The following is a 26,914-nucleotide window of genomic DNA, read 5'->3' on the forward strand; positions in this document are numbered from 1 at the left end:
CTGTGATCACATTTCTGGGTTGGAGAAATGGGGAAAAAGAACGCTTCACAGCTCACAGAACGACAACTGAAAAGCAGTTGAATCAAACCAAAAGTTCAGACAAGGAGGGAATATTTCCCTGGAGTTTGAGTAGCTGGAAAGTGATGGTGTCCGGGAATAGACAGGATTTTGTTTTATAGGAGGTTGAAAGCTTTAAAACTGTTATATTCAGACAGTGTACGTTATTTTCTTTAATTTTATTTGCGGTGCAAAAAACGTTTACAACATTTTAAAGCCAAAATTTAGAAACCTTGTGTTCAAGATAAATGTCAAATAAAATCCATCAAACCATCCCTCACTGAAAACTGTTGTGGAAGTGCAATCGCCTGGAGAATCCCTGCCTACTTCTTCCTACCCGGGCTCCATGACTATATACATACCTGGGAGATAGTAGCAGGAGGGTATTCAGCCTTTCAATCCTGCTCCACCATTCAATGGGAAACAGCTGACCATCCAGCTCAGTCTCCTGTTCCTGCTGTGTTCCAATCCCCTTTCATGGCTTTACCTCGAAGAACTATATCTAAGTCCTCATTTAGCTTCATTGCCTTTTGTTCCAGTGGCGTTGTGGTGTTACTGTGTGGGTGTAGGCAGGGGCAATGTGATGGTGTTGCCTCCTGGAGGATGCACTCAGCGTCCCTCATCATCCTGCAGGAACATCAACTGGGGTTCAGCAACTAGAGATAGAACTCATTTCCAGGATATGGGCATCACTGGCTCAGCCAGCATTTATTCCCCGTCTCTCGTTACCCTTGAGAAGATGGTAGGGAGCTGCTGTCTTGAACCATTCACAGTCCATTTGGCGCAGATAGACTGACAATGCTGGGAGGGAGAGTGTTGCAGGATTTTGGCCCAGTGATTCTCCATCTTTGGTTCATCAAATGCTGGTTAACTTAATCACAACCTGCACGTGATTTTGAGATTTCAGTCTGCAAATCTTCATCATCTAGCACCCTGTATAAAGGAATATGTACAGATTAGAAATTCAGAACAGACTATTCTAGTTTCTCTGGAATATCTTTTTCCCCTTTCTTCCCCAAAGCTGTAACCCTCCAGCCCACTTACACTCTCCCACCATTCTGACTCTACTAGCCCCTAATGTACACCCTCCACATTCTCATGGAGTTACTGATAAACAGATCCATGCCACCACTTCCCGTCCCTGGTTAGACTTTGCACCCTTTCTGGGTTCACTTCCTTTCCCTTCAGTTGCTGCAAGTCAATAATGTAACAGCAGAATGAAACAAAAGGAAACAGAAAGGGAGGTGGCAGATCCTGGACAGAAGAGGAACCTTCAGTCTGGGAGAATGGGTAAGATCCTTCTTGGTTTCCCATTAGTTGATTCCCAGCATTACAATGAATTGGGGATGGAGAGTGTTCCTACATGGGTGTAGTGACACTTTAAACCCCCCAACAGATCAATACTATAAGCAGATACATCCCTCCTCCAGCCAATCACAGTGTGAAATACTTTCCGCAAAGTATACTTACCCAAAGCACGTGTTCCAAAACCCGCCCACATTCTGTACATGTACAGTGCCGGGTTTCCCCGCACACGTGTGGTCCCTGCCTCAGGGATTGTCGGAATTGTAGTCCCCATGAAGCCACTGGAGCCCTGTCTCAGGAAAGTGAAAGAAAAGTGTGGACTGGAGGGTGTTGTGTATAGTATCCCCATTCAGATACACAGAACATATGGACTGTCACTGGGTTTTATGGAGACATCTTGCTTCCACAAGCTGATTTTCTGATGTAAGGACTATAGATTCAGCCAACTGGGGCGTGGGGTGGTTAATAGGAGGAGCAGATTTTAAGCAGAGGTGGCTCAATGGTTAGCATTGCTGACTCACAGCGTCAGGGACCTGGATTTGGTTCCAGCCTTAAGCGACTGTGTGGAGTTTACACGTTCTCCCCGTGTCTGTGCAGGTTTCCTCTGGGTGCTCCAGTTTCATCCCACAGTCCAAAGATGTACAGGTTAAGTAGATTGGCGATGCTAAATTGCCCACAGTATCCATGCGTGTGCAGGTTAAGCCATTAACCTTGGGAAGTACAGGGAATGGGTGAGTCTGAATGGGATGCTCATTATAGGATTGGTGCGGACTCCATGGATGATTACCCTGTTTCTGCACGGTAGGGATTCTATTCTATACTCATGAAGAAGAATGCACCTGTCTCAATGTGCTGTGAATCTGTGGAATTCCCTATTCAAAATGCAGTGGATGCCAGGAGAATGAGCAAATTTACTGAAGAGATAGAGATGCTGATTTTGCAATGAGTTGAAGGGTGAGAGAGAGAGCAGGCGGGAAAATCCAGCTGAGACCGATGTGAGCTCAATCATCACCGTATTAAATGGTGGAGCTGGTTCGAAGGGCTGCATTGCCTCTCCTGTGCCCAGGGCTTATCTTCTTACGGTAATAACTGAAAAGATGAATCCAAAAATCACTGCCTTCACCAAAGGAGATTTTTGGAAAAAGCAGGATAGTCATGTGGATTAGCGTTCCAAACTTAGATAGTGAGGAAGCATGTGGGAGATAATGATTTTGCAATTTTAAACTGAGGCGAGTTAAAAATCACACAACAACAGGTTATAGTCCAACAGGTTTAACTGGATCATGATGAAGGAGCAACACTCTAATCTAGTGTGTTTCCAATTAAACCTGTTGGACTATAACCTGGTGTTGTGAGATTTTTAACTTTGTACACCCCAGTCCAACACTGGCATCTCCAGATCATGTAAACTGAGGGGAGACAGTGATTTATGGTTTTAGACTGTGTAGTACATTCACACCGTCCAGAATACTTTGTTTTGAATATCTATCCTGTACTTTATTACAAAGCCAAGGTCTCTGACGATGAAAACCAAAACACCCAGGTAACATCACCTCACCTCGTAATCTGATAAAAGACTTGTGTTAAGTCTGGTTGAATTTAGAATACAGTTGGAAAGCGGGAAGATTAAATCCAATCCCAAGATACTGTGCTTAAACAAAGGAGACTACAATAGGATGAGGCAGGAGTTGGCTAATGTAGACTGGAAGCAAAGACTTTAGGGTGGGACAGTTGACAGACAGTGGAGGAATATCAAAGAATTTTTCAAACTGCTCAGCAAAAGTATATATCTGTGAAAAGGAAGGACTGTAGGAAAAGGAGTAATCTGCTGTGGGTGGCTAAGGAAATAAAGGAGTCTATCAAACTGAAATAGAAAGCATCCAAATTGGCAAAGACCAAGGAGAAACTAGGAGATTAGAAAAACTTTAAAGATGAACAGAAACCTAGATGGGATTGGGGGAGAAAAGCGATAAGTAGCTATCCCCAGGGCCAGAATAGCAGTTTACACTGCTAGAGGGGAACCTATTGTGTGGGGAACATATGGCCTCTGTAATTGTTCAAAGTCACAGCACACTCCAAAAGCTTGTACTTCCAAATAAACCTGTTGGACTATAACTTGGTGATGTGTGGTTTTTAACCTTGCCCACCCCACTCCAACACCAGTTCTTCCAAATCAGAATCCTGACAGACAGCCCCACGGAAACTGAAGTGCCTGTCAGATACCTGACTGAGCCACAGGGGTGTGAGGGAGGGGTATGTGGTTTAACCACAAAGTGTTGAGCTTAACTCTACTTTTTAACTGCCAATGCCATGGAGATAATATTGAGAGACAGCGTCCATTCAAAACCACAAAGGTATAAGAATGGGAGCCATACATCGGACAGGCGGGGAGTTACGTAATGCTACCTGAAGGTGTTTTGCATGTACACTATCCAGGGAGTCACCGTGTCTCATCAATAAAGACTCAAAGAAGACCTCTCAGAGTTCTGTGCCTAGTTATTCCTATCCAGCAGGGTTCAGGAATATGAGTACACAGCAGTCAGTCTTCACAGTGGAGGATACGAAGAACATGCCAGTAATTGATAAGGAGACTGAGGAAGGCGAGGACCAAGAAAAAACCATTATCACGAAAGTGTTAGAGCTGGGTAAGCTAATGGAGCTAAAGGTAGACAAGTCTCTTTGCCCTAATGGAATACATCCCAGGGTACTACCAGAGGTGGTGTGAGAAATAGTAAATATATTTGGAGTCAGAGTCCTACAGCAGAGACAGGCCCTTTGGCCCAAACTGGCCCATGCCGGCCAATATGTCCATCCACGCGAACTCCATTTCCCTGCACACTTGGCTCCTCTGCATCTGACCCTTTGCTATCCATGTATTTGTCCAAATGCCTTTTACATGTTGTTAATGTACCCACCTCAACCACTTCCACTGTCAGCTCAGTCCATATACATACCACCTTCTATGTAAAACAGTTGCCCCTCAGGTTCCCTTTCATAATTTCACCTCTCACCTTAAACTGATGCCCTCCAGTCCTTGATTTCCTGGGAAAAAGGCTGAGTGCATTCACCTTACCCAAGCCTGTCACGATCTTATACACTTCCAGAAATAGATCTCCCCTCTGTTTCCTCTGCTCTAAACAAAAAAAAATCCTCGCTTGTCCAACCTCTCCCTCTAACTCAGACCCCTGAGCCCATTTCTTCTGCACCTTTTCCAGTTTAATAACTGAAACCTACACTCCATTCATCACATTTCCAGTGTCTCCCCACGGCACTGGAACAGACGTGACATCGCCAACGGAATACAAGCCATGATCGATAATTAACCCCTTTACAACAATACCGTTTTCATTGTATTTTCCATGGTGCAGGTATCCTTCTGTCTTTCTGGTTGCATGGTTATTTAAAAACTTGTCCTCATACAAAACAAATCTGTAACTTAATTATTCCTGGGAAATGTGACATGTATTTTCAGACTTTTAAAAACAAATGAAATCTCTCTCCACACTCACCATGCTGACATGGACTTGGCTGTGTCTCAGTAATGTTGCCAGTCACACTGAGATTTGAAATATTCGCCCACGGACAGAATGCACACCTTTCCTTCCACATGAAAAGGCCAATGATATCCAGATTGGCACGGATCTAGTAGCTAACAAAGCTGAACAGGAAGTTCAATTTGAATTTCTCATCCACAAATCCGCCCTTTCAGTGCTCTACAACAGAGAAAACAAGTCACCAATGTTAACACAGGATGGAAATTCACAAGATTAAATTGTAGTTTCTTTGTTCCCCCAAAGCTTTAATTCTCAGTCTCACAATTTCTCCCTTCTGTGAACTGAAATCCAAACCAATCTCCTCACTCCTTTCCTCCACACCCAGTTCTAATGCTCTCTCCTCTCATTGAATTCAGCTTCCTAGCTCCTGCCTGCAGACTAAGAACCAAAACAAAGGTGTGGCACGATGGCACTGCTGCCCCACAGCACTAGGGTCCCAGGTTCGATTCCAGCCTTGGGTGACTGTGTGTGGAATTTGCATGTTCTCCCTGTGTCTGCGTGGGTTTCCTCCGGGTGCTCTGGTTTCCTCCCACAATCCAAAGATGCGTCGGTCAGGTGAATCGGCTAGGCTAAATTGCCCATAGTGTTAGGTGCATTAGTCAGGGGGAATGGGTCTGGGGGTCTACACTTCCGAGGGTCGATGTTGACTGGCTGGGCCGAAGGGCCTGTTCCCACACTGCAGAAAATCTAATTTAATCAAGTCTATTACTCTGACTCAGAGCTTCCTGGGTGTTGGTGAATCCTCCGCCCACCTTGCAGGGTTTTCTTCCTGGTCAGACCCAAACTGATTTTTTTTCCCCAATCTGGAACCTCTTATTTATTTTCCCTACACCGACCCTCTGATGAGAACCATCCTGCACACACTGGACAAATCATATCTGGTTGAACTAAAATGAACCAAATTAGAACTTTAATTGCAGGCCTACCTTTCCTTTCCATAACATTCCTGAATCTTCACCTGAGTTCTGATAACTTTCTGCAAAATTCTCCCCCACTGATATGCCGACCACTTGTCACGATACCAGGGCAGGGACCAGTCCCCTGGGTCCTGTTCTCAGAGGGAGGAAGGGAGGGAGCAGCCAATGACAGATTAATCCCACACATCCACAGCCTCCCTCGCTGGCACTGACCCATACTGCACATACGCCAATTGGCCAGCACTGCGCCCGTGCACAGGTCTCACCTCCTACAGAGCATGCTCCAGATCACACAGGTGCCTGGGTGATTGACAGCAGCTGTGCCCAATAGAGTGGAGGGGGCGGGGCTGCAGGACTCGGACAATGGGATTGTAAACAATGAATGAATGTGGAGGACACTTGGGGTTGGACAGGTCAGTGAGGGACAGGAGCAATGCAGCAGCAGGAGGGAATACTGGACAAACTGAGCAATGGGAGAGTCTGACAGGAGAGAAACGACAGGATGGTTCTGTTTGGAGACTCAGGCAGGGACACCTGGAAGACAGTATGGCCTGGTGGCTTGGGCATGTTTTCCAATCAGCCTCTTCAAAGCCACTGTTACCAAACTCTGAACCCGATTCTCTTGGTCCAGAGGTAAGGACACTACCAACATTTCTTGGTGGGCTAGTGGAAAGAAGGGAAGATTCTCTCAATCTCACTCACATGGAAACTCCATGAGCTCCTCCCACTTACTGTCTACGGTGGGGATGGAGGAGACAGAGCAGGTGGGAGGGGGAAGGGATATAGGGACTACCTTTCAAATGGAACTCACCTGTGTTGGTGTTATTAACAAGACTCAGTACACAGTCACCAACACAAAGCTGGTGTACGGGAACTTTATCCAGAATATTAACACCCATAACTGGGTGACACAGACCCCAATGTACAGAGTTAAGTCCGGGATATTAATAACGGCTTTGTGTGTGAGAAATCACGTCTCATGAACTTGAGTCAATTTTTTTGAAGTAACAACAAAGAGGATTGATGAGGGCAAAGTGGTGGAAATGATCTACATGGACTTCAGTAAGGCGTTCAACAAGGTTCCACATGGGAGACTGGTTAGCAAGGTTAGATCTCATGGAATACAGAGACAACCAGCCATTTGGATACAAAACTGGCTCAAAGGTAGAAGACAGAGGGTGGTGGTGGTAGTTTGCTTTTCAGATTGGAGACCTGTGACCAGTGGGGTGTCACAAAGGATCGGTGCTGGATCCACTAATTTTCATAATTTATATAAATGATTTGGATGTGAAGATAGGAAGTAATGCTAGTAAGATGACACCAAAATTGGAGGTGTAGTGGACAGTGAAGAGGATTACCTCAGATTATAACGGGATCTTGATCAGATGGTTGAATGTGCTGAGGACTGGCAGATGGAGTTTAAATTAGATAATTGTGAGGTGCTGCATTTTGGGAAAGCAAATATTAGCAGGATGTATACACTTAATGGTAAGGTCCTTGGGAGTGCTGCTGAACAAAGAGACATTGGAGTGCAGGTTCATAGCTCCTTGAAAGTGGAACCACAGGTAGATAGGATAGCGAAGGTATTTAGTATGCTTTCCTTTATTGGTCAGAGCACTGAGTATAGGAGTTGGGAGGTCATATTGCAGCTCTACAGGACATTGGTTAGGTCACGCTTGGAATATTGCGTGCAATTCTGGTCTCCTTCCTATCAAAACAATATTGTGAAACTTGAAAGGGGTCAGAAAAGTATTACAAGCATGTTGCCAGGGTTGGAGGATGTGAGCTACAGGTAGAGGCTGAATACACTGTTTTCCCTGGAGCGTCAGATGCTGATGGGTGACCTGAGAGAGGTTTATAAAATCAGTAGGGGCACGGATAGGGTAAATACACAAGGTCTTTTCCCTGTAGTGGGGAGGAGGCATGATGGGGGTGGGAGACAGAAGGGAGAGACCAAGACGGGAGGGTGACCGTTATTTTGTAGATCTACAACACAACCCTGTTCCTGTTTTCTCCCTATCCCCTTCAATCCCTCTGAAGGGCTCAGAACAAGTGTACAGTCCCTGGAAAGTAGAGTCTCAGGGTGATCAAGTGCTGAAGGTTGCATTTGGGACACTGACCTTCACTGGTCTGTGCACTTATCAATAAATGGACTTGGGTTCAATTCCACTGTCCTGGATTCATGTCTGTGGCCACAGACACGCCTGTCTCTGGCCCTGACTACTGGATCCCCTGTCACTATAGCTCTGCCATTCTCCCTCCTCCCGTTCTGTGCAGCGGAGCTATCTGTGGTGTCATGAACCTGGCTGTTGCTGATTTCCCCTGAGAGTCCACCCCACCTGCTCCCCCCTTATAGAATCCCAAGCGGTGCACAATATTTGTTTGAAAAGGGGAACGATCAGTGGGGAGTTCTGCACTTCCTTCCTGACCATTTACTTGATCTGATGGTCACCCATTCCCTTTCTGCCTGTGTAACCCTCACCTGCAGTGTGACTAACTCACTAAACGTGCTGTCCATAACATTCTCAGTATTGCTCCACAGTGAGTTCACTCTCAGCTCCAGGTCTGAAAAAGTTTCCCAGTAGCTGCAGATGGACACACTTCCTGCACAAATAGCCGTCACGGACACTGGAAGTGCCCTTTATTTCGCACATTGTGCAAGAGGAGCACACCACTGGTCTAAGGTCTCCTGTCACAATGTCTCTCTAGTTTCAGTAAGTTACTCCCATTAGGAGAATCTAAATGAGCCAGCAATCTTCCTTCTCTTCAGACATTTCCATTATAATCGAAAGCCCCGATCTTTACTTAAGTTGACATTTTATACTTTAAAATCTGTTTTAAAAGAAAACTCAGCAGGTATTGCTTACAACTTGCCTGTTCCCATTGAGATCATGTGAATTTCTGAATGGCCTGCACCAAAACCGCCAAGACACAATCCACCCATAACTTAACACTATGGGCAATTTAGCGTGGCCAATTTACCTGACCTGTAACATCTTGGGACTGTGGGAGGAAACCCACGCAGACACAGGGAGAATATGCAAACTCCACGCAGTCAGTCGCCCGAGGCGGGAATTGAACCCGGGTCTCTGGCGCTGTGAGGCAGCAGTGCTAACCACTGTGCCACCGTGCCGTTTTTTGCTTGAAAAAACAGATACTTTCCCACAGACAGAACAGACATACCTGTCTCCTTCCACAGTTAAATGTCAATGGTATTCAGATCCTGATGACCCTGCTGACGATAGAAAATTACTTTTGAGATCTCTGTCTCAATTATTCTCAATTAATATCCTATAAAATGAATTTACAAAACAAACCTCACAGTCAGTGCAGGCTGAACAGTAAAGTCAAAAATTCTCTTGGTATGTGTTTGATGTGTAAATGCTCCGCTTTCAATCACCCCTCCCCCACCCAGAAAGAGGACATGTCCATGTGCCTCGCTGTACCTTGCCCCAAATAAAGATGGCGACCATAACCCAGGACCTGAGGGCCACAGCCATTTTCCCATTTGCTGTAAACGTGGGACCAAGAGTTTCTAATTCAGGTCTAACTACATGTACAGGGTGTAATTAAATCCTCCCAGTCTAAACTGGATCCAACTCCCCTTTCCCATTTCCTCCTCCTGCATACACCAAGGGTCATTCTAGGTCCACTGACCCTTCCTCAGAACCGATGGCAGCTGGGAAAATTAGAATCCCTACAGTGTGGTAACAAGTCCACACCCACCCTCTGAAGAGTTTCTCAACCAAGCCCATTCCCCGACCCTATCATTTCTCCTGACTAATGCAACTAACCTATACATCCCTGAACACTACGAGAAATTTAGCTGGGCCAATTCACCTAACCTGCATACCTTTGGACTGCAGGAAATAGGGGTATAAAGAGTAAATAATAGATGAGGACAGAGCCCAGAGAGACACAGGAACATTTGGAAAGACAAAGGAGTGGATAACAATCTGGCTGGGAGGGTGCACAGCTGTTAATGGACGGGACAGGAACTGTGTCTGGCAGCATCTCAATGGAGGTGCTGGAAATGGCAGCTGATGATCTACGTTCTGCTGCAAAACAGACCCTGAGCTTCCAGTTGCCTATCACTTTAACACACGAGTCTGTTCCCTGGCCAACATTTCTGTCTCATGCTTACTGCAGTGTTCCAGTGAAGCTTGATGCAAGCTGGCAGAACACTCCAGAACATACCAAAACGCCCCGTATTTCAAGGACTGCAATTTCCCCTCCCATGTGGTCAACAATACTCTCCAGTGTATCTCCACCACTTGCCACACATCTGCCATTGAACCACACCTCTCCAACTGCAACAAGTATAGAATCCCCCAGTTCTCACCTTCCACCCAGATACAACGCATCAGCCTCCACCATTTCCACCACCTACAATCAGATCCCACCAGATATATTTCCCTCTCCATTCCTTTCAGCATTCCACAGAGATGATTCCCTGTGAATTCCTAGTCAGATCCATCCACCCTGCACTCCCAGCACCTTCACTTGCCAATGCAAGAGGTGTAAAACCTGTGCCCACACCTCCCCCTCACCCATAATGGATCCTTCCACATCCAGCAGAGAATTTCCAGCACATCCAACCACCTCACCTATTATGGCCTTTGCTTTCGATGTGGTCTCCTCTCCACTGGGGAGTCAGGACACCAACTTGCGGAATGTTTCAGGGAACATTTCTGGGATACATGCACCAACCAACCCCACCATCCTGTGGCCGACCACGTCAACTTCCCCACCCACTCCGCCAAGGACATGCAAGTCCTGGGCCACCTCCACCACCAAATCCCAGCCAACCGACGCCTGGAGGAAGAAAACCTCATCTTACACATTGGGACCCTTTAAACACAGAATCAAGGTTTCTTCATCTCCTCTCCCCTCCCCTACCTTATCCCAGATCCAAGCCTCCAACTCGACACCACCCTCTTGAACTGTCCCACCTGTCCATCTTCCTTTCCAATTATCCACTCCACCCTCTCTCCATTACCCTCCACCTACATCTACCTATTGCCTTCCTTGCTCCCTTCCCACCAACCCCACACATCGCTCTTATTTATCTCTCAGCCCTCTTACTCCCCCCCCCGCCCCCCATCCTGGCATTCCTGATGAAAAGGAATATGCCCAAAACGCTGATTCTCTTGCTCCTGAGATGCTGCCTGACCTGCTGTGCTTTTCCAGCGCCACACTTTAACGCAAGCTGGAAGAACAACACCTCATCTTCTACTTGGGGACCCTGCACCGCTCGAGCCCCAGTATCAAATTCAATAATTTTACGTCCTGAACTCTCCAATTTCCTAGCGCCCTAGCCTCTTAACCCACATGCCAGGCCTTGTTATTACATATCCTACCATTACACATTACCTATGGTTAGTCACTAACAGTCCCCATAAACAGTTATTCACCCTCCCCCAGCCAGATCGTTATCCACTCCTTTGTCCAACTGCTCCCACCTCTTTGGACTCTATCACCATCTATCATTTTCTCCTTAACTCCTACCTTCTGCATATAAACCGACATTTCTTTTCAGTAACATCAGTTCTGAGGAAGGGTCAGCTGACCAAAGTTTTAACTCTGATTTCTCTTCCCAGATGCTGTCAGACCTGCTGAGCTTTTCCAGTACCTTTTGGTTGTTGTGAGAGATTTACAGCATCCGCAGTTCTTTTGGTTCTAATTTACCAGGAATTTCTAATTCAGGTCTAGCAGCCTAAAACCGTGCATTTATAAACCCTCCCAGTCCACAATAGCTCCATTTCTTCCCCAGACTTTGCAGTCTCTCCCACTCCCTTCACACTCACTAGGTCCCCCCCCCTCACCCTCACCCTCACCCTCACCGTGACACTGCGCCTGTACAGCTCATGGCCACGTGTTGGCCTGCTGGACCCACCCCAAATTCACTCCCATTGGCTGGAGGATCACGCCAAATCTCCTATTGGTCTGAAGCTGCTGTCAATCACCCGGGCCCCATTGTGACATGAGTGGGCTTCTCCCAAGAGCATTGGATGCTGAGGGGTGACCTCATAGAGCTTTATAAAATCATGAGGAGTATGGATGGGAAAAATAGACAAGGTCTTTTCCCTGGGGTGGGGAAGTCTAGAAGAGAAGGTGTAGGTTTAAGGTGAGAGGGGAAAGATTTAAAAAGGGACCCAAGAGGCAACTTTTTTCACACTGAGATTGGTGCGTGTATGGAATCTTCTGTTCAGGGAAGTGGTGGAGGCTGGTACATTTAGACCATTTGGCATCTGGATGGGTATGTGAATAGGAAGGGTGTAGAGGGATATGTGCCAAATGTTGGCAAATGGGACTAGATTAGGTTGGGATATCTGGTCGGCATGGACCAGTTCGACCAAAGGGTCTAATTCCATGCTGTAGGTCTCTGTGACCCTGCCCTGGGATGAGCTTCATCATTCACAGTGAACAGGCAGTAACACAGAGCACAGGGGTTTGGGGCTATACGCTCCACCTCTGGAGATGTTGCCAGTCTATCCCAACCCACCTCCTATTTGTCTGTAGCCCTCCAAATCCTTCCTTAAACAAGTTAAATTCCAAATTTGTTTTGACAATAACTACTGAATCTTCATCGAGCTGTCGGTCAAACTGTTCCAGATGTTCAGAAATTAGTGAGCAAAATAATCTTCACATTTTTAACCAGCATTATTTGCCAGTTACCTGAAGGTAGTTACTAAAAATTGTGACATTAATAATTTCTCCCTCTGTCTCTCTGTAAATTAAATATCCTGGATTCAAATCTGCTCCTGGTCAAAATCACTGCCTAACCTTCTCAACTCCAAGGAGAATTATCTGACCTTCTGCTAACTCTCCATAAAAGAGAAACCCATCTTAATTTTAGTAGTGTCATAATAATGTACAGCAAAGAAACAGACCCTTCAATCCAACTTGTCCATGCTGACCAGATATCCTAAATTAACCTCACCCCATATGCCAGCTCTTGGCCTATATCCTACTAAACTTTTGCGTATCACGTACAACATCTCAAAGGCATAGTTGGGTAATTGTACCAGCCTTCACACTTCCTCTGGCAGCTCATTCCATACACGTACCATGTTCAGCTGGAAACATTGCCCCTTAGATCCCTGTTAAATCTTTTCCCTCACACCTGAAGCCTGTGCCCCCAAGCTTTGGACTCTCTTATCCTGGGAATAAGACCCTGGGATTTACCCTATCCATGCCCCTCACAATTGTATCCGATGCTCCAGGGAAAACAGCCCCAGCCTATTCACCCTCTACCTATATAGCTCAAACCCTCAACCCTGGCAACATCTTTGCGGATCTTTTCCGAACCCTTCCAAGTTTCACAATATCATTCCGATAGCAGGGAGACCAGGACTGAAAGCAGAATTCCAGAAGTGGCTGAATCAATGTGCTGTACAGCCGCAAAATGACGTCCCAACTCCACTACTCAATGCACTGACCAGTAAAGGCAAGTACACCAAACACCTTCTTCACTACCCTGCCTATGATTCCATTTTCAAGGAACTATGCACCTGCACTCCAAGATCTCTTTGTTCAGCAACACTCCCCAGGACCTTCCCATTAAGTGTATAATTCCTGCCCTCATTTGCTTTTCCAAAATGGAACACCTCATATTTATGTGAAATAAACTCGATGTGATAATCCTCAGCCCATTTGATTGAAGTCCCATTGTATTCTGAGGTAACCTCCTTCGCTGTCCAGTGCACCTCCAATTTTGATGTCTACTGTAAACCTACTAACTATACCTCATATATTCACATAGAAATCACCGATATAAATGATGAAAAGTAGTGGACCCAGCACCGATCCACACAAGATATTGCTCATCACAGGCCTCCAGTCCAAAAAACACTACCCTCCGGTCTCCAACCTTCCTGCTAATTTGTATCCAAATAGCTGGTTCTCTCCGTATCCCATGGTGTTTTAACTTGCTAACCAGCCTGTTATGTGGAACCTTTTTGAATGTCTTTCTGAAGTCCAAGTTAGTGATTTATGTACAAAGCCATGCTGACTATCCCTAATCACTTCTTGCCTTTCCAATTACATATTAACCTGTCCTTCAGAATTCCTTCCAACACCTTGTCTGCCACTAACTTCAGGCTCACCAGTGTATTGTTCCCTGGACTTTCCTCACCACCTTTCTCAAATATTGGCGCCTGTCTTGCAGCACCTCACCTGTGGCTACCGGTGATAGAAATATCTCAGCGAGGGGGCCGGCAATCACTTCCCTAACTTCCCATAAAGATTTAGGATACACCCAATCAGGTCCCACAGATTTACTCAGCTTTATGTATAAGACATCCAGTACAACCTCCTCTGTAAAATGGACAGTTGTCAAGTTATCACGATTTATTTCTCCATAGTCTCTAGCTTCCATATCCTCTTTCAGTAAAATCTGACATGAAATCCTCGGATAGTATCTCTCCCACCTTCTGTGGTTCCACAGACAGCCTTGTTGATCTTTGAGGGTCCCCATTCTCTGCCTGGTTACTCTTTTGTCCTCAGTGTTTTGTAGAATCTCTTTGGATTGTCCTTAAACCTCTTTCCCCCCAAAGCTGTCTCATGTATCCTTTTTGCTCTCCTGTTTTCCCTCGAGTATACTCCTACTGCCCCTATACTCCGAGGGATTCACTCAAACCCAGCTGTCTGTACCTGCCATATCCCTCCTTCATCTTTTTGACCAGAGGTTCAATTTCTCTAGACACACAGCATTCTCTACACCTACCAGACTTGGCCTTAATAGGAACATACTGTCTATGTACTCATGTTGTCTCATTTCCACAGGCCTATGGAGGCAATGGCAGATGAGGATATGGAAACAGTCATTCTCAGTAAAGAGGTAGTGTTGGGAAAGGTAACAGCCCAAAATTACATGGGTCTCCTGGCCGTGATGGAATGCATCTCAGGGGACTAAAAGAGACGGTGAAGGGTCTATTGACCTTCCTTACTAGAGGGATGGTTATGCTGCAACTTTACAGGGTGCTGGTGAGGCCACACCTGGAGTACTGTGTACAGGTTTGATCTCCTTACTTCAGCAAAGATGTACTGACACTTGAGGGGGTGCAGAGGAGGGTCACTACTTTGAGTCAGGAGTTGAGAGAGTAGGTGTACGTGAAGAGATTGAATAGACTGGGACTATACTTTTTGGAATTTAGAAGAATGGGAGGTTCTATTGGAAAAAATAAAATTAAGAAGGGTATAGATAAGATAGAAGCAGGGAGGTTATTTCCATTGGGGAGGCGGGTCAACCTAGAGAGCATAGCGTCAAAATAAGGGGGTATCTGATTTAGGACAGAGTTGAGGAGGAACTTCTTCAGCTAAAGAGTTATGAATCTGTGGAATTCCCTGCCGAGTGCAGCAGTTGACGTTATCAACTTGAATGTCTTTAAGGCAAAACGTAGATTTGCAAACAGGAAAGGAATTAAGGGTTATGGTGAGAGAGCAGGAATGTGGAGCTGAGGCCATGAAAAGATCAGGCCTGATCTTATTGAATGGCAGAGCAGGCTCGACGGGCCCAGATGGCCTACTCCTGCTCCTCTTCCTTCTGTTCTTATGTTCCCACTTTCCAGCCGTCCCTTTACCTGGGGGTTGCAAAGAAATATTGAAGGTTCTCGCCTTGTACTGTCAAAATTCACCTTTGTCCAATTTTGAACACCAACTTTTAGATCTGGTCTATTATTTTCTGTAACTATTTTAAAACTAGTAGAATTATCAGAGAATCCCAAGTGTGGAATCAGGCCATTCGGCCTATCACGTCCACACTGACACTCAGAGCCTCCTATCTTACCCCTGTAACGCTGCATTTCCCATGGCCAATCCACCCAACCTGCACATCCCTGAAAACTATGGGCAATTTCACATGGCCAATCCACCCAACCTGCACATCCCTGAACAATATGGGCAATTCAACCTGGATTATCCACGCATTCTACACATCTTTGGACTGTGGGAGGAAACCAGAGCACCCGGATGAAACCCACACAGACAACCTCAATAAGGTGATCATCCTGTTCTTATATTCCAGTTCCACCCAAGTAATTTCAACGGGCGAACCCCCATGAATATCCTCCCTAAGGACAACAATAATGTTATCCCTAATCAAAAACACAATTCCACCTTCTCTCTTATCCCCCTTTCTATCCTTCCTCTTACATCTATTCTGTGGAACATTAAGCTACCTGTCCTTTCCAACCTAAGCCACGTTTCTGTTATACCCACTATATCCCAGTCCCATGTACAAAACCATATCTTAAGCTCATCTGCTTTCCCTGTCAAACCTCTTGCATTGAAATAAATGCAGTGCAGTGCTATCAAAAGGACAGACTGATGGGCAGAGGGGGTGGGATGGCCCTGTTGGTGAGGGATGACGTTCAGTCCCTTGCGAAGGGGGAGACACAGAATCAGGAGATGCAGATTCAGATTGGAGGGTGGCTAATGTTGTCCCACTTTCCAAGAAAGGTGGGAGAGAGAAAACAAGGAATTATGGACCGGTTAGCCTGATGTCAGTGGTGAGAAAGATGCTCGAGTCAATTATAAAAGATGAAATTAAGGCTCATTTGGATAGCAGTAATAGGATTCATCAGAGTCAGCATGGATTTACAAAGGGGAATATACTGACTTGGATTGAAAACTGGCTGGCTGACAGGAAGCAAAGAGCAGTTTCCTTTCAGAATGGCAGGCAGTGACTAGTGGGGTACGAGAAGGTTCGGTTCTGGGACTGCAGCTGTTTACAATATGCATTAATAATATAGATGAACATATTAAAAGTAATATTAGCAAATTTGCTGATGACACAAAGCTGGGTGGCAGGGTGAAATGTGAGGAGGATGTTATGAGAATACAGGTTAACTTGGACAGGCTAGGTGAGTGGACAGATGCATAGCAGATGCAGTTTAATGTGGATAAATGTGCGGTTATCCACTTTGGAAGCAAGAATAGGAAGGCAGATGACTATCTGAAAGGAGGCAAGTTTGGTAAAGAAGCACTACACCGAGATCTAGGTATTCTTGTAAATCAGTCAATGAAAGCAAGCACGCAGATACAGCAGGTAGTGAAGAAAGCTCACCGCATGCTGGCCCTCATTACAAGAGGAATTGAGTATAGGAGCAAAGAGGTCCTTCTGCAGCTGTACAGGGCCCTGGTAAGACCGCACCTGGAGTATTGTGTGCAGTTTTGGTCTCCACATTTGAGGAAGAACATTGTGGCTATTGAGGGAGTGTTGGGTAGGTTCACGAGGTCAATTCCCAGAATGGTGGAATGATCATATGTTGAAAGATTGGAGCGACTGAGCGTGTATACACTTGAGTTTAGAAGGCTGAGAGAGGATCTGATAGACACCTATGAGATTATTAAAGGGTTGGACACTCTGGAGGCAGGAAGCATGTTTCCACGGATGGGTGAGTCCAGACCAGAGGACACACTTTAACAATAAGGGAGAGGCCATTTAGAACAGAGTTGAGGAGAAACGTCTTCACCCAGAGAGTAGTGGACACAGGGAATGCACTGCCCCAGAAGGCAGTGGAGGCCAAGTCTCTGGATACTTTCAAGAAAGAGATGGATAGAGCTGTTAAAGATAATGGAATCAAGTATTACGGAGATAAGGCAGGAACAGGATACTGATTGTGGACGATCATCCATGATCATAATGAATGGTGGTGCTGACTCAAAGGACAGAATGGCCTATTCCTGCACCTATTGTCTGTTGTACCTTGTCAGTCCTACCTCATTCGGTGCCTTGGCCTTGCCTGTCTAACTTCTCAACTCAGACTTACCTCCTTTCTCACTATCTCTTTCGTTTTACCCCCACACCCTCACTGGTTTAATGCCTCCCGAGTAGCACTGGCAAATCTCCCTGCTTGTGGAGTTGAAATGCCCATCAACCATGATTGAATGGCGGAGTGGACTCGATGGGCCGAATGACCTTACTCCCGCTCCTATGCCTTATGGTCTTATGATATTAGACACCTTCCAATTCAGGTGTAATCCATCCTTCTTATGCACGTCAATTCTACCCCAGCAGAGATTCCAATGATCCAAAAATGTGAATCCTTCTCCCCTGTATCAGATCCTTGGCCATGCATTCATCTGCTCTACCCTGCTATTCGTACTCTCACTCGCATGTGGCACCGGGAGTAATCCAGATATTACTACCCACAAGGACCTGCTTATTATCCTCCAGGCTAATTTGCTATATTCTCTCATCAGGACTTCATCCTTTTTTCTTATATCATTGGTACCAATGTACAGCGACCTCCCACTGATCATTCTCCCCTTTCAGAATATTCTGCACCCTTGGAGTCATCCTTCACCCAGGCAGTAGGGAGGCACCACCCTATTCTGATTTCTCACTGTCAGCTACAGAAACTGCAGCCTGTGCTGCAGAATAGAGAGCCCCTTATCACCATCGATCGCTTGGAACCTGATATACCTCACACTACACTAGTAACTTGGCTGTCAGTGCGATATTCCCCTGAGAGTGTGACCCCCTGACGCTTTCCAAAACAGTATACTTGTTTGAGATGGAAATAACCACAGGAGACACCTACACTAATTGCCCTCCACTCCTCCCTTTCCAAGAGGAAACCCATCTACCTGACTGGATCGGCAGTCTTCCTACCTTTCTGAAACTGCCACCTATCACACCCCCTGGCTTCTGTAAATTCTTCATTACCTTGAACCATCGCTCCATCTGATCCATGAAATCCTACAGGATTTACACCCTCACTTCCTGCAGACATTCAGGATCATTGAAACTTTGCTTAATCTCCTAAAACCAACAGGAAGAGCACATCACTGTACGAATGTCCATCTCTGCACCTTAACAGTCCACAGACCCAGAAAAAGGCACACAGTCTTACAGCTTTACAAAACACTACTCTAGAATAAATTAGTACCAATATTTTATATCAAAAAACTTAATCAAAGTATTATAAGAAGTGTATTTGAAGAAATAAATGGTCGCCCTACTGAATGCTGTAGCTTTACTAAAATAAAAGATTAAGATTTATCTTTGAAGAGACTGAAACCCACTGAGCTGTGAGTCACAGATGAACACCACTAAACAGAACCTTCAGTCAAATTTGTCCATGCCAACCAGATATCCGAACCTAATCTTATCCCTCTTGCCAGCACCTGGGCCATATCCCTCTAAATCTTTCCTATTCATGTCAAGTATCCAAATGCCTTTAAAATGCTATAATTGTCAGCCTTCACCACTTCTTCTGGCAGCTTATTCCATACACACACCACTCTGCGTGAAAAAGTTTCTCCTTAGTTCCCTTTTATATCTTTCCCCTCTCACCCTCAACCTATGCTCTCTATTTCTGGACTCTCCTACTCAGGGAACAGACCTTGTCTGTTTACCCTATCCATGCTACCAATGATTTTATAAACCTCTACGGAGGTCACCCCTCAGTCTCTGATGCTCCAGGGAAAGAAAGCCCCAGCCTTTTTGCTCTCTTCCTGCAGCTCAAACCCTCCAACCCTGGCAATATCCTTGTAAATCTTTGTTGACCCTTTCAAGTTTCACAACATCCTTCTGACTGACGGAGAACAAAATTGCACACAATACTCCAAAAGAGGCCTAATCAATGTCCTATACATGACCTTCCAACTTATATAATCAATGCTCTGATCAATAAAGGAATGTATTCCAAACACTTTCTTCAATATCCGATCTACCTGCAACTCTACGTTCAAGGAAATATGAACCTGCACTGCAAGATATCTTTGTTTATCATTTGCCACTAAGTGTATCAGTCCTGTTAAGATTTGCTTTTCCAAAATGCAGCACGTCACATTTATCTGAATTAAACTCCAACTGCCACTTCTCACCCATCTGAACAACATCCTGTTGTAATCTGAGGTAACCCTCTTCGCTGTCCACTATACCTCCAATTTTGGTGTCATCTGCAAACTTACTAACTATACCTCCTATGCTAATATCTAAATCATGTATGTATAAACAACAAAGTACCCAGCACTGATCCTTGCGGCACTCCACTGGTCACATGCCTCCAATCTGAAAAACAACCCTCCACCACCACCCTGCCTTCTACATTTGAGCCAGTTCTATATCCAAACGGCTAGTTCTCCCTGTATTCCATGAGATCTAACCTTGCTAACCAGTCTTCCATGGGAAACCTTGTCGAGCGCCTTACTGAATTCCATAGATCATGTCCACCTCTCTGCCCTAATCTTTGATACATCTTCAAATAACTCAATCACGTTTCTGAGACATGATTTCCCACGCACATAGTCATGCAGACTGTCACTAATCAGTCCTTGCTTTTCAGAATACATGCGCATCTTGTTCCTCAGGATTCCCTCCAATAACTTGCCCAGCATCAATGTCAGGGTCACCGGTCGATAGTTCCCTGGCTTGTCCTTACCACCTTTCTTAAATAGCGGCACCACCTTAACCAACCTCTAGCCTTTCGGCATCTCACCTGTGATAATCGATGATACAAATATCTCAGCAAGAGGCCCAGCAATTACATTCCCAGCTTCCCAGAGTTCTAGGATACACCTGATCAGGTGCTGGGGATTAACCAATCTTTACAGGTTACAAGACACCCAGCACGTCATCCTCTGTAAGATGTCGAATCTATTTCCCCACATTCCATATTGCCCATGTCCATCTCCACAGTAAACACTGATGCAAAATATTCAGTTACTATCCCTCCCATCTCCTGCGGCTCCACGCATAGGCTACCTTACTGACCTTTGAGGAGCCCTATTCTCTCTCGAGTTACCCTTTTGTTCTTAATGTATTTATAAACACCCTTGGGATTATTCATAACCCTATTTGCCAAAGCTATCTCATGTCCCCTTTTTGCCCTCCTGATTTCCCTCTTAAGTATATTCCTACTGTCTTTAATGCTCAGGGTTATTTGGGATTTTTGGATTGGAATAAATGCAAAAATATTACATCTTGAGAAAACAAACGAGGGCAGACTGACACTAATTAAAAACAGGGCCTCGAGTCGTGCTATGGAACAAAGAGGCCGAGAGGTTCGGGTCTTTCAAGTCTGTGTCACATGTAGACAGGGTGGTTAAGAAGGTGCTTAGCACACTTGCCTTCATTGCTCAGACCTTTGAGTACAAGAGTTGGGACATTATTGTGGATGTTGGGGAGGCCTTTTCTGGAATTCAGTGTCCAGTTCTGGTCCTGCTGATATCGGGAGACATTATGTAGTTGGAGCGGATTCAGAAGAGATTTACCAGGATGTTGATGGGAATGGATAGTTTGAATTATAAGCAGAGGTTGGATAGGCTGCGACTTCTTTCACTGGCGCGCCGGAGGCTGAGGAGTGACCTTATTAGACGTTTCTCAAATCATGGAGGGGTGGTATCAGTAATGTGAACAGCAGGTGTCCTTTCCAGGAAGGGACGCGATTCAAGACTGGGTACATACCTTTTAAGTTGACAGCAGAACGGCTTTAAAAAGGCGTTTGATAATTTTTTTTTTATTTTTGTTCAGATAATGGTTTATGTATGGAATGAACCATCAGAGGAAGTGGTAGTTGTGAATCAAATTACAATTTTAGGGTGGCACAGTGGCTCAGTGATTAGCCCTGCTGCCAGGGCCCCAGGTTCAATTCCAGCTTTGGACAACTGTCTCTGTGGGACTTGCACATTCTCCCAGTGTCTCCATGGGTTTCTTCCAGGGGCTCCAGTTTCCTCCCTAATGAGAGAGCAGCCCTATGGTCTGGTAGGACAATGCTGCCTTTACCTTTTACACAGTGATGCCACTGTGTCTCTGGGATGGGGAGAGGGAATGCTGAAGGTAGTGGATTGGACACCACTCAGGCACAGTGCTTTGTCCTGGAGGATGTTCACTTTTTTTTTAATATTGTTGGTGTCTGCACTGATGCAGGCAAGTGGAGAATGTTCCAACACAATCCTGATGTGTGCCTTATAGAGAACAAACAGACATTGGGGAATCAGGCGTTTGGGGAAACTGAGGTGTTCTCCTTGTAGCAAAGGCAATTGAGAGGAGCTGTGACAGAGGGGTTTAGAAAAGTTACACATTATAATAATAAACCTTACACCCATCAGATCATTATACAAGGATTACAGGACACACATTAAAGGTTTGGGAAGATTCAAAGGAGAACTTTTATGCAGCAAATGGGATTCCGATGGAACACAATACTCACACACAATGCGAATATCCAGGTCCTGATGAATTGACTAATTCAATCAGAGTTTGGTGTTACCATGACTGAGATTACCATCTGAATGTCCACCTGTAGTATCCTGTAATACAAGTTCATAAAATCCATCACTGTCAGTTCAGGTTAGAAACTCACACCATCCCCTCCTCCTGGCCCAGGATGACTGGACACATTACCCCTTGTGAAGGTCAGCAGTCAGTTCAGAGGAAAATCTATGTGGGTTTCTAGAAGTTTCCACCATGGGACTTCATGTGACTGAACAGGGCAGATCTTTGACACATGGGACAGAACATTCCAAGAGTCAGTGAGATGTGGAGAGCAGGATTTGCTTCCTTTTCTTTCCTTCCGTGCTGCCGCTGTGCCTCATCAATAAGACATGGGGGGATGAAAGGCTCATGCAGCTTGATGGGCAAGTTGTCTCCATTCTGACTAATGGGCAGCAAGCTCCTCCCATAGAGTATCTCTAAAAACAGAGCAACTCTGCATGCTTCACACTGCCCAGTGCTCCCAGTAAATGTTTAGAAGAATGGGTGGGGGCTCCTAGAAAAGGCATAATTGTAAAGTTCTAAGAGGATTGTGAAGAGAGAGAGATGCACAGGAAAAGGGGGCAACAAGTTGTCAGATGGAGTATAATTTGGGAAAAAGTGAGGTCAGTCATTTTGGAGGGGAAAATAAGAGAACAAAGTGCTATTTACATGGTGGAAACTGTAGAAAACTGCACCACAAAGGGATCGGGGGGGGGGGGGGGGGGGGGGGGAATGGTAATTGCGCAGGAAACACCGAAAACTAGCAGATTCTGGGTCAGTCACGAAATCAAGGGTTCATTTCAGATTCATCAAGTTTAAGGTAACACCAACACGGTTATGGGGTTTCAGTAGCAATGGAGCTGGGGTAAGGTGGAGACAAGCAACGTTTTAGAGATTGGAATTCCTGGTGTTTGTGATTACATAGATGTCTGATCAGAAGGTCACCTTGGGGTTACAGATATGACAGCAATGTTATGAAGAGTCTAGTTCTGTCTCAGACTGCACCAAGTGAGAGGGAGGGACTCAGCAGTAAGGGAACGGAATTTGTAATAGCAACTGAAGGTAATGGGTTTAACTGTAACAATGTTTCTTTGGAGGAAATTGTAGTTCATCAAGTAGTGGGAATGTGATAAACAGTTTGGTAACTGAGTAACAGTGGAGCAATGGAGAGGGATGGTGGGGAGGGAGAGCTGGACATCGTCAGTGTAGATGTGAAACCTCACACTGTCCTTTTGGACGATGTCACCTTCTGGCAGTGCGTAGGTGAGAAACAGGAGGGACCAAGGATAGATCCTTGAGGGACACCAAATACAATGAATTCAGAAAGGAAAGGGAGAGTGGAGATGGAACAGGATTTACAAATGATGGTGAGATCAAATGTTAGTTTTTTTTTGCAGAATGGATGAGAAGGACATAACCAGAAAAGACAGACAGACACAACAAGGAACAATACCTGTGAATTGGGGAGGGGGAGTGATGAGGAGGAAACAGAGTTGGAATGTCTGTAGTTTAGTGAGACGAGTAAAAGATCAAGATGAGCTCTGATAAGGCTTGACAAGAGACTGGAGAAAGATGTAAGTTTGGGACAAAAATCAGGAACACCATGTGAGGCAGCTTGTCTCGGTGGGCTAGTGGGAGGGAGAGAAGCAGCAGAGGCAGCTGATCGGATTGTCTCAGTCTTGGTGATAGAGAAAATCAATGTGCTCCTTGCTCTTGTTGTTGGAGGGAAGGATGAAGGAGACAGGATGATGGACAGTGTTTTACAAAGAAACAAAATCAGGGTTAGTGATATTTAAAATGAGTGAACAAACCTAATGTATTTAACTTTTATCCAGAATATTAAAATGTACAACTGAAGTCCTTGTTCGAATCCCAGCTCGGCAGATGGTGGAATCGGAATTCAAGAAAAAATAACTGGAATTAGGAATCTCCTAATCTCCATGGAACAATTGTCAACGGCGAAAAACATCCTGCCAACCTGACAGTTGCCCAACAAGCTCCTCACTGTATTAATCAGTGCAAAGTCTCAACAAAGGAATGAAACTGGATGGACCACTCGGCATCTAACAAGGCATTAGGAAATACAACCACAGAATCAGCCCTCTCGACTCTGCAACATCCTGCTCACTAACATCTGTTTTTTTTGTGCCAAAACGTGGAGAGCTGTCTCTCAGACTAGTCAAGGAACAGCCTGACATAGTCATACTCACAGAGTAACCCCTTACAGATAATGGCCAGACACCACTATCACCATCCCTAGATATCGAGAGTGTGATGATGGAAAAGCACAACAGGTCAGGCAGCATCCGAGGAGCAGGAGAATCGATGTTTCGAGCCTAAGCCCTTCATCAGCCTGACCTGCTGTGCTTTTCCAGCACCAGATGCTCGACTCTGATCTCCAGCATCTGCAGTCTTCACTTTCTCTTGAAATATCTGGATTGTCCTGTCCCACCAGCAGGACAGACCAGGCAGAGGTGATGGCACAGTCGTGTCCACACAGGGAGGATTTGCCCTGGGAGTACTCAGCATGGACTTCGGACACCAGGAAGTCTCATGGCTCCTGCTGAGTACCACGTACCGTGCTCCCACAGCTGATGAATCAGTGCTCCTCCATGTTGAATAACACTTGGAGGAAGCACCGAGGCAATAAAATGGTGACAAGGCTCCTCTGGGTACAGGATTTCAATGTCCTCTACCAAGAGTAGCTCAGCAGCAGGATTACTGACTGAGCTGGTCGGGTCCTCACGGACATAGCTGCTCAACTGGGTTTGCAGCAGGCGGTAACGGAACCAGCAAGAGGGAAAAACATACTAGATCTTAGCAGTATGAATCTACCAGCTGCAAATGCATCTGTCGAAGACAGTATCGGTAAGAGTGACCATCCCACAGTGTTTTTGGAGACAAAGCCTCACCTTAAAGTTGAGAAAAACCTCCATTGTGCTGAGTGGTACTATCCCCGTGCTAATTGGGACAGATGTAGGAACTCAAACTGGATATCTCTGAGGCACTGTGGGATAACAACAGCAGCAGAACTGTACTCCAGCACAATCTGTAATCTCATGGGTTCATACATCCTGCACTCACCCATCACAATGGACAGGAAAGGAGAGTATACCAAGAGCAGCACCAGGCATATCTAAAAATGAAGTGCCAACCTGGTGAAGCTACCATACAGGACTATCTGCATTTCAAACAGCATCAGCAGCAAGCAACAGAGCTAAGTGATCCCACAACCAACAGATCAGATCGGAGCTCTGCAGTTCTGCCACACCCAGCTGTTAATGGTGATGGACAATTAAACAACTTGTTGCAGGAAGTATCACAGATATCCCCACCCTTACTGATGGAGGGGTCTCACACATCCATGCAAAAGATAAGATGACAGCATTTGCAGTAATTTTCAGCCAGATGCAAAGTGAGATGGTCCATCTCAGCCTTCTCCAGTGGTTCCTAATGTCACAGATGTGAGCTTTAAGCCAGTTCAATTTAGTTTGAATAATATCGAGAAATGGTTAAGTAGTGTAAAGGCTACGGGCTCTGCTAGCATTCTGGCAATAATACTGATAGCTTGTACTCCAGAACTTGTCACCCACCAAGCCACATACCGCTCCAGCGCTGGCATCGACCGACAATGTGGAACATTGCCCACGTGCTCACTTCTCCCCAAACATGTTCATCAGTCAAAAGGCTCCTATCAATAAGCAACAACAATTTAAAATTCTCATTCTTGATTTGATTCCTGGCTGTTATCATCCCGAGCTCCCTGCACCACACATCCTTTGTCGAGGTCTCAACCCATTTTCTTCAAGACTCCCAATGATTTGTTAATTCATTACTTCAACTGTGTGGCTGATTCTACAGTTACTAAAGCAACATAGTCTGGAATTTGCAGGCAAAACCTCACAGGTCTGCTTTCCACCTTTAAGACATCCCTCAAAACCTGTTTTTTGGCAATGCTTTTGGTCACCTGACCTAATATCTCCATCTCTGGCCTTATGTCTAAAGTTGTCAACAGTATTTTTGTGAAATTATAAGCATGATAATAAAACTACAAACTGTTCTTGATTTGGACATTATCTTCAAATAATCACTGTTACTGTAATGAATAATCTGTAATGTCTCTTACCCAACCACATTGTGGGAGCACCTTCACCACACAAACTGCAGCTGTACAAGAAAGTCAAACATCACCCTCTCCACAGGCAACAGGGCTTTGGCATTAATCACTGGTATCTGTGGAAGGAGAAACACAGTTGATGTTTCAGGGAGTGCAAAATGGATTACAGGGAATGAAAAAGAAAAAGGTAATCTGATAATAGAGCAGCACATGGTCAGGGGCTGGGCCGCAGTGAAAAACTAATTTACAAAGGGTCTATAAAAGTAATAATACAGTACTAAACAGACCAAATATACACCCATGGTTCGAGACTGAGGAAGTTAGATATTGACAAAGTGGTCATGAGGGAGCCCAGAGGTGAATCAGAGCAGTATTAGCTGCTATGATCACAATGACTCTACACTAGAGAAAGGCTGCACATGCGCCTGGCTGCACCTTGCCCCCTACAAAGATGGCGGCTCCGCACGTGTCCAGTGATTCGTTGTCCCGAATAAAGATGGCGGCGCTCACTCAGGCCTGCAGCCGCGCTGAGGCAATTCACCATTTACTGCAAACACGGGACTGGGACGTTCAAATTTGTGTTTTCCGACGTGCACAATTTGTTTGTAAAACCTCTCCGCTCATAGCAACACAGTTTTTCTCCCATTTCCCTGTTTATTTCTTTCCTTACCATATCCTTTCTCTCCATAACTTCCCGAACATTCATTACATCGACTCTGCGCCGCGCGCGAGGGTGATCACATGGTTTAGTTTAGCT

The 26,914-nt window shown here is 45.4% G+C and overlaps 1 long non-coding RNA gene across 4 annotated transcripts; it reads right to left on the bottom strand.

The window, feature by feature from the left end:
* Positions 1 to 217: 217 nt before the first annotated feature.
* Positions 218 to 26,914, bottom strand: LOC140479200 (uncharacterized). Of its 4 annotated transcripts, XR_011960977.1 has the most exons (7): positions 26,828 to 26,914; positions 26,167 to 26,273; positions 21,997 to 22,096; positions 9,017 to 9,068; positions 4,872 to 5,075; positions 1,528 to 1,651; positions 218 to 990 (listed from the first exon to the last, which is right to left on the bottom strand). It is a non-coding gene; the product is annotated as an uncharacterized lncRNA (long non-coding RNA). The 4 variants fall into 4 exon arrangements; XR_011960976.1 differs by lacking the exon at positions 1,528 to 1,651 and having other exon boundaries at positions 9,017 to 9,065; XR_011960975.1 differs by lacking the exon at positions 1,528 to 1,651.

This window comes from Chiloscyllium punctatum, chromosome 6 (assembly GCF_047496795.1).
Source record: "Chiloscyllium punctatum isolate Juve2018m chromosome 6, sChiPun1.3, whole genome shotgun sequence".
Classification (NCBI taxonomy): domain Eukaryota; kingdom Metazoa; phylum Chordata; class Chondrichthyes; order Orectolobiformes; family Hemiscylliidae; genus Chiloscyllium; species Chiloscyllium punctatum.